A 7,273-nucleotide genomic window follows, 5' to 3' on the forward strand; every position below is an offset into this window, starting at 1 on the left:
TATACATTAACTTTTTGGATGGAAGTGAATTTCAATTCTCATCTATAAAATTGGGTAAAAGAAATTTTTACTGCTTAAACATCAATTTTCAAACAAGTATAGTGAACAAAAATACGTCTCTGTCCTGAGAACTGGTGGAACTCGAATAGGTTTTAATTGGTTTCAGCTTACTGAAAGCTCTCACCACCTGCAACAGTCATAAGGCAGTGTGGAAAATACATGCAGAGTAGCACACACTTCTCCAAAAAGATTCTATTTAAATAGTGTGTAGAATGCAAATATTATTTCCCAAGGGGCCTCCTGCAGTTGAAAAAAAACTTCTTGACGTGAAATACCTCACCTGTTTCTTCAGATATCAGTGGGGCTGGTTCAGTGTCAGGGGTATAAGGAGATGGGAGTGGGACAGCTGCGCCTGAGCCACAGGTTTGATGTGTTTGGCCTGGCAGCAGGTCAGCAGGTAAAGTACAAAGAGTCTGCCTGCGCCGATTACATGTTAGCCGAAAGAACAAAAACACATGATTTTCTGTTAGAAATGAAGTAAGCTCACTAATCCAAGGAAAGTCAAGCAGGTCGAGCAGGTTGGGGAGGAGGATAAGCTAACATCCATCCTGGACAACACCTCCCACCCCCTGCATGAGACTGTACGAGCACTGAGCAGCTCATTCAGCAGTAGACTTTTACACCCACAGTGTAGGAAGGAGCGCTACCGCAGGTCATTCTTACAGCAGCTGTCAGACTCTATAACACAGTTTAACATTGATATCTTACTCATCGCCGGTTTACTTGAGATATCATATGTTCTTTAATTGCTGCTACTCATTTGCAGCTTGTTTGTACACTGTATATTTCACCAGGATCATTCAACCCCCCCCCATTTGTATACATATCTCTGAACATTTCATACATCTGTATATACTATTTTCGGTTGCTTATGTAAATATTTTTTTTTGCTATAAGTGCTGTGTAACACCCAGATTTCTCATTCGTGGGATAATAAAGCTTTATTCTACTGCATTGTATTCTATTTCTATTCGGTTTCTTTCATGTGGATGTCGCTATGACTTTAATTTCCACCCATCTCACTTTGCTTTTCTGAAATGCACACTTCAGTTTTAACGGAGCCATCATACCGTCTCTAGTGTTCAACATCAGCCACCTGGACTAAACCAAGTCCTGTAATAAGAAGGGGGGGGGGGCGGGGTGGAATTCATTCTTTGTTGCCAATAAAGAAAACTAAACTGAAGCTGGAAAACAAACAAATGTTATTCTGTCAGTCACTTTTGGACATCACACTATGATAATAACAGTGAATTAAACTAGAAAATCTGTTTGATTACAGCACAAATCACAACTAGGATCACTTTGGTCATTACTGTTTTAATGATTAATTAACACAATAATGCAATACTGAAACATCAAACATTTTCAGACTGAATTATATATTATATGTTGAACATAAGAGAAATACTGTGGGGTACTTGGGCTTTGGAGACTTGTGGGTGTTTTTACTGTAATTCCCATCCTGCAACGTCAACCACGCCGAGCTATATGAAGGGGGATGAGTCTTAGTACATCTGGACAGAAGCGGCAGAATGCCAAACAACCAACAGTCACACATTAGTGAAAGGGGACAAGGTGAGAGACACTGAGTGATCCAGAAACCACACACAGGCGTTAATAATCATTCCTAGGTAGATTTACCTACTACAAAAACCGAAAGCTCTCTTTTAGTCATTTGAGCCAGAGATGAACTAAACGGTGAGTAAAGCTGTGCCTTTAAGACAGTCAAAAGCACAGTGCTGCAAAGGATTTATAACAAGTTATCAAATCAGAATGATGTGGAGGTAAATATATAAATAATGCTCAACGAGTTTTGGGAACACGAAGATCAAGAAATTAATCAGCATTTTTATAACACTCTTTACAGACAGCTTGAAGGCACATTAACCCATTAATACACAGAGCACTTCCTTTAATAAGGAATGATGACACTGCAGTGGTTAGGTGTAATAAGGGTGGGCAGGAGTCGGAGTACAGGAACATTATGGAGCGGCCCAGAAGAAATCACCTCCTTCTGAATGTCAGCAAGACAAAAAAGATGCTGGTTGAGTTCTGGATAAAAAACACTGCGACTACGCCCATTAACAGGAGCAACAGTGATGCTGTGTACAAAAAAGGGATGAGCAGACTCCACTTTGTAAGGAAGCTCAGATCCTTTAATGTGTGCAGCAAGATGTTGGAGATCTTCTGCTAGTCTGTGGTAGCGATAGTGCCAGAAATGCCAGCAGGACCAACAAACTAATCAGTGAGGCTGGAAGCATCACTGAGCAGGATTTGGAGGCATCTGACTCCATGAGAGTCAGACATCATTGAACAAACTGCTCTCCATCACGGTCAGTCCAGCTGTATAATAAATCTTCATTCTGTGAGATGAACACACTCGTCAAGCATCAGATCCCAAACAGATTTTTGTATTATACCTTCATGCAGCCGTTTTTCTTACATTTATAGTGTACATATTATTTATTAACGCAATTTTAACTTTTTTCAGATAGATAGCTCGATAGATAGATGCACCAAACCAGGAGCCAAGATTTCAGGGCACATCTGTACTCATATCTGCACCAAATCATCTGTATACTGTCTGATATGTCATCAGTGCTTCTTCAGATTGTATTATCACAGAAAAGCACTATAGGCAGCCCATCTGCAGACCACTCATGATATTTGAAATCATTTTTTCAAATGTGTTACCACTCCACCATCATTAAACTTTCCTCCAAACCCCATCACATGCTCTGACACAACCGAGCTGTTGTCTTCTCTCTTGTTCTGAGTCAATCATCTCTTTAAGTGAGCTTTGAGTTTTCATTTAGAAGAAATTATTGGATTTCACACACCTTTTTTTTTTTTTTTTAGCTTGCTAGTCACCAAGTGTGCATGAGCCACCAAAATAATATACTCATTAATATTTTTTTCTGTAGTTGTACAGTGCAAAAATATATTGTACAGCTCACCAGTTGGGAACCACTGCCTTAAGCACGCACACAGATGTACCACGGTCGTGTAAAAGTGCTACAGATAGCAAGTTGTAATTGTGCATTGTCAAAAACACTTACATTACTTTGTAACTCCCTCTCACCCCCAACCCCTTCTGGATTAGCTTTTCTTTCTTGTGTCTGCTTCTGCACCCTCGATCTTTACACGTCTGCACTGCATGATCACACACACACACACACGCTGTTTCAGCACATCCTCTAAAGCCTCACAGCGCACACGAGACATACAGGACATGGCACATCCATGCTCATATAATTTAATCAGACAACACCAAGCACCACTCGGGTCTATGTATCGCGCTCTTATGGAACCACATCTTCTTACACTTGATGGACGTGTGATTTTTCTCATTTGTTCAAGCGTCACACACAGCGTGCAACATCAGGTACACACACAGACACACAACCATGGGTACACTAAGGTGTGCTAGCTCCAAAGAGAAGAGGTTAAAGATGTTTAAGACCTGTCACAGCTATAGATAAACAAGTTTCCTAATGTGTTCTCAGCCTGCTTTAACTCTAACCAAAGCAGAGTGGCAATTTTAATTCATAAAAATGTTCATTTCACAGTACTCAAAGTTATAGATCCAGGGGGTAGATTTCTAATAATTAAATAATTTATATGTAACAAAAAGTTATGTATTGTCAGTATATACAGCTCAGATGTTGATGACCCTTTTTTCTTCCATGTTTTTTTTTTTGATGCACTCTCTGAACACCCTGCTCAGGTTGCTCACTTGTTCTCGGGGGAGACCTCAGCCTTGAACTAAATGAAGAAATGGACATGCTCAATACAGCAGGAACTCAGTGCAACTGACAGTCCACAAATATAATTAATCAGTACATGAGCGATTACGGACTTGGCGACGCATGGCGTTCCCTTCAGCCCAACCGTAAAGAGTAGACTTTCTTCTCACGTTCATCACTCCTACTCTTGTCTGGATTATTTCCTAGTTAGCAGCTCACTGCTGAGTGACATTTGAGACACTTAGATATAGGGGGTGTCCAAATTCATAGGCTGCATCCTCCTGAGGACCCGGCCTTCGCGGTCAACGTGGGCCGGGTCCTCAGGAGGCCAGGTAGGCCGGAAGTGCGAGGCTGTGAAATTGGACGGTCTAGCCTTCAGATTTGCGCTACCAGCTGTCTCGGTGGCTGTGGAAAGAACTCACTAAACCTTGTGGAATATTTAATTTCAGATTTTTTACTCTTTAATTCCAAACTCGGTGTAAACTATCAAGGTATAAAAACAAAGCTGACACTTATGAGACTTCATCACAGCAGCCAAGTGTGTGAACAGCAACCAGAAGAATAAAATGTGTAAAATTCTCAAAAGCATGAACGTGTGGTCATCGGGTCTGTCGTGGTTATGCTACAGTGGCATCGAATCCCAGGAGGAGGCACAGCAGACCCACAACTGGGCCAGCCAGGGAAGGAGCTGGCCCGAATGGTGGTTGAACTCGCAGCCACACAATAAATGCAGGGCCGGTGTCACAGCGCTGGCAGAAAGAACTGCAAGACCAGACTTAGCATCATTTGGCGGCAATTGAAAATCTGGCAGCCGACACTCCCACCAGGGTTCCCCAACGTCGTTGGCATGGAGGAGGTCCTCCTCCTCCTCCAGGAGGTCCACTGCTCCGGCACCGGTGCCAGCCCCCAGGGTGCAACCAGCCAGGACGCCGTCTGCCGCCGCACCCATCCCCACTCCTCGGGTGGGAGCGGTTGGTGCCCGGAGGAGGGCCGTACAGTGACCAGCGTGTCCTTGACCGGACCAGCCAGAGGTGGAGGTGCCGCCCAGTACAGCGGGGTCTGGTGCGCTGGCGGGACCTGCCAAGCTGGAGATGGTGGTCGAGGCGTGCAGGGGTCCTGCCAGGCCTGAGGTCAGTGGGCTGTCCGGTCCGGCCTCTCTTCCATCAGAGGCTAGCGCGTTGTTTGGTCCTGCATGCTGGACGCCTGCCGAGCCACGGAGCCTCGGGCCATGGCTGCGCCTGCTGCCCCGCCACTGCTTTTCACTCGGGCGGCCCCCGGACCCACCTCGTCACCAGCGTCACTGGATCCGCGGCCGGCCAGGTGAACTCACACCTCCCTGTCGCTGGGCCATCGGCCGGATGGCTCCCCAGCCTCAGTCGGACGATGGGGTAATGTGGCGGGGAGTGGTCTGTGTAAAACACTGAACTGGGTCCTGAGTTGATGTTGTTGTTGTGGTGTATGTGGTTGGCAGCTGTGGAGCTGCAGCCAAGCGTGTCAACAGCAACCAGAAGAATAAAATGTGTGAAATCCTCAAAAGCATTAACGTGTGGTCATCGGGTCTGTCGTGGTTTTGCTACACCCCCTTAAAAATATGTTACAGTAGATCGAGAACTCAAGAAAACTATGACTCAACATATGAAGATGCTGCTGAAGTTACAGAGGTTTTATTAGTGACTGAGCTAAGCATTTTGCAATTTGCATAATTTGTAAAAGCTGAAATTTCTTCAATATTGAACAACTGAAATTCGGCTTTCTCGTCAGACATCATTTTTGGGGACCCCCCCCCAAAAAAACCCCAGCGGCCGACAGCGCTGTACGCAACGGTAGACTGGTGGGTAATAAGCGAGCGAATAATGCAGAAAGCAGAGATTTTTGATGGGAAACTGGTCTTGAAGTACACTGAGAGAGAGAGCTGTGCAGGAAGTGGGATTTTATTGTGGTGGAAGCTAAACGGTAAGAGAAAATTCATGACGATGTTTTTCAAATGTGAAGTGTAGTTTCATCTTCCTTTCCTGCTGGTTCAGTGTGAGTTTTGGTCAGAGTGATGAAACGCGCAGTTTTAGAATCTGTGAGATGTTGGGTGAACAGCGCTTTGTGTTTCCTTTTGCAGAATCTATTTACTATCTAGTTACAGCTTTTAGAATTTAATGAATTGATATTGGACTATTCAAATTAAAATCTATTTAAATTGGGAAATCTATTTTTTAAACCCACCCCTAGCCCTGATATGGATGGGGCTTTGGCTGCTGGGGAGAAGGGGGGGGGTTCGAAGCATTGGTGGAACTGGGGGCCTCTTTTGCTGGCGGGGAGGCTTTTACTAACTTTTTGCAGGTGCTCTCTAATTTTGAGGAGACCACTCTGCAGGCGGGGAGGATCTACCAGAGGTGGAGGATGGACTCAACCTGGGTGTCTATTGCCTTATGTAGTTCACTGAATGTCAGGCGGGTGTAGTTTTCCCTCTGTGGTTGGGTCGGGTAGGCTTTCCTTGGCTTGGCCCCAAGGTGGTGCTGCAGCCATGTACCCCGGGCTAGATGGGCCTGGAGCCCCCTGCCCTTGGTGGATTTTGGGGAACGGGGGTGCCTATTAGGGTCAGTGGGGGAGCTGGCTCCAGGAATGAGGACACTTTGCCCTCTGGGCCTTTCCTCCCCATCCCTAATTGCTTCCCGCTCTATCACACCACCAAACATGCAGGGCCTTGGACACTCTCATTACCTACATTGTCATAACACATACAGTGGGATGCAAAAGTTTGGGCAACCAAATCAAATCAAATCAAATCACTTTTATTGTCACGTCACATGTGCAGGTACACTGGTACAGTACATGCGAGTGAAATTCTTGTGTGCGAGCTTCACAAGCAACAGAGTTGTGCAAAAATACAATAACATAAAACAAGCAAAATATAAGAATGGCTAAATCTGAAAGTAATAAATATATGTACAATATAAGAGTATATGCATTACTGGATGTGTATACTGTTGGGATTTAGAGATTCTTTTATTGCTGCCATATACTCTGCCTTATGATAAATGCATTAATAACATGTTCTACAGTATTATTTTATCAGTAATATTGTTTACAGGGTTCATATTGCATTGAATATGTTTGTCATCACATTCATTCTATTCACAGGTTGAGTTCATTCTATACACAATGCATAACTGTGCTTGTTTAGAGTTGATGTTCTATCCAAGAGGGTTTTAAGCTTCACTGGTGAGAGTGTCCAGGTGATACATGTTGAGGGAAGATGAGAACATAGCAGGTTAATTGCATGCATGCTTACAATACACATAAATCTAGTAGCAGGCCTGAGCGAAGGCCCAAGTGTCTTCTGCTTCTTATTTGAGACCTGCGCCAATTCAGTCTACTTAGTGATTGAGGACGAGGGTCCATTATTAGCCCTTAGAGGCCCTGAAGCTTGAAGTTATTACCTTAAAAGGAAGGTGTTATCAAAGAGAGAAGTTATA

Source organism: Oreochromis niloticus, linkage group LG6, assembly GCF_001858045.2.
Source record: "Oreochromis niloticus isolate F11D_XX linkage group LG6, O_niloticus_UMD_NMBU, whole genome shotgun sequence".
Taxonomy (NCBI): domain Eukaryota; kingdom Metazoa; phylum Chordata; class Actinopteri; order Cichliformes; family Cichlidae; genus Oreochromis; species Oreochromis niloticus.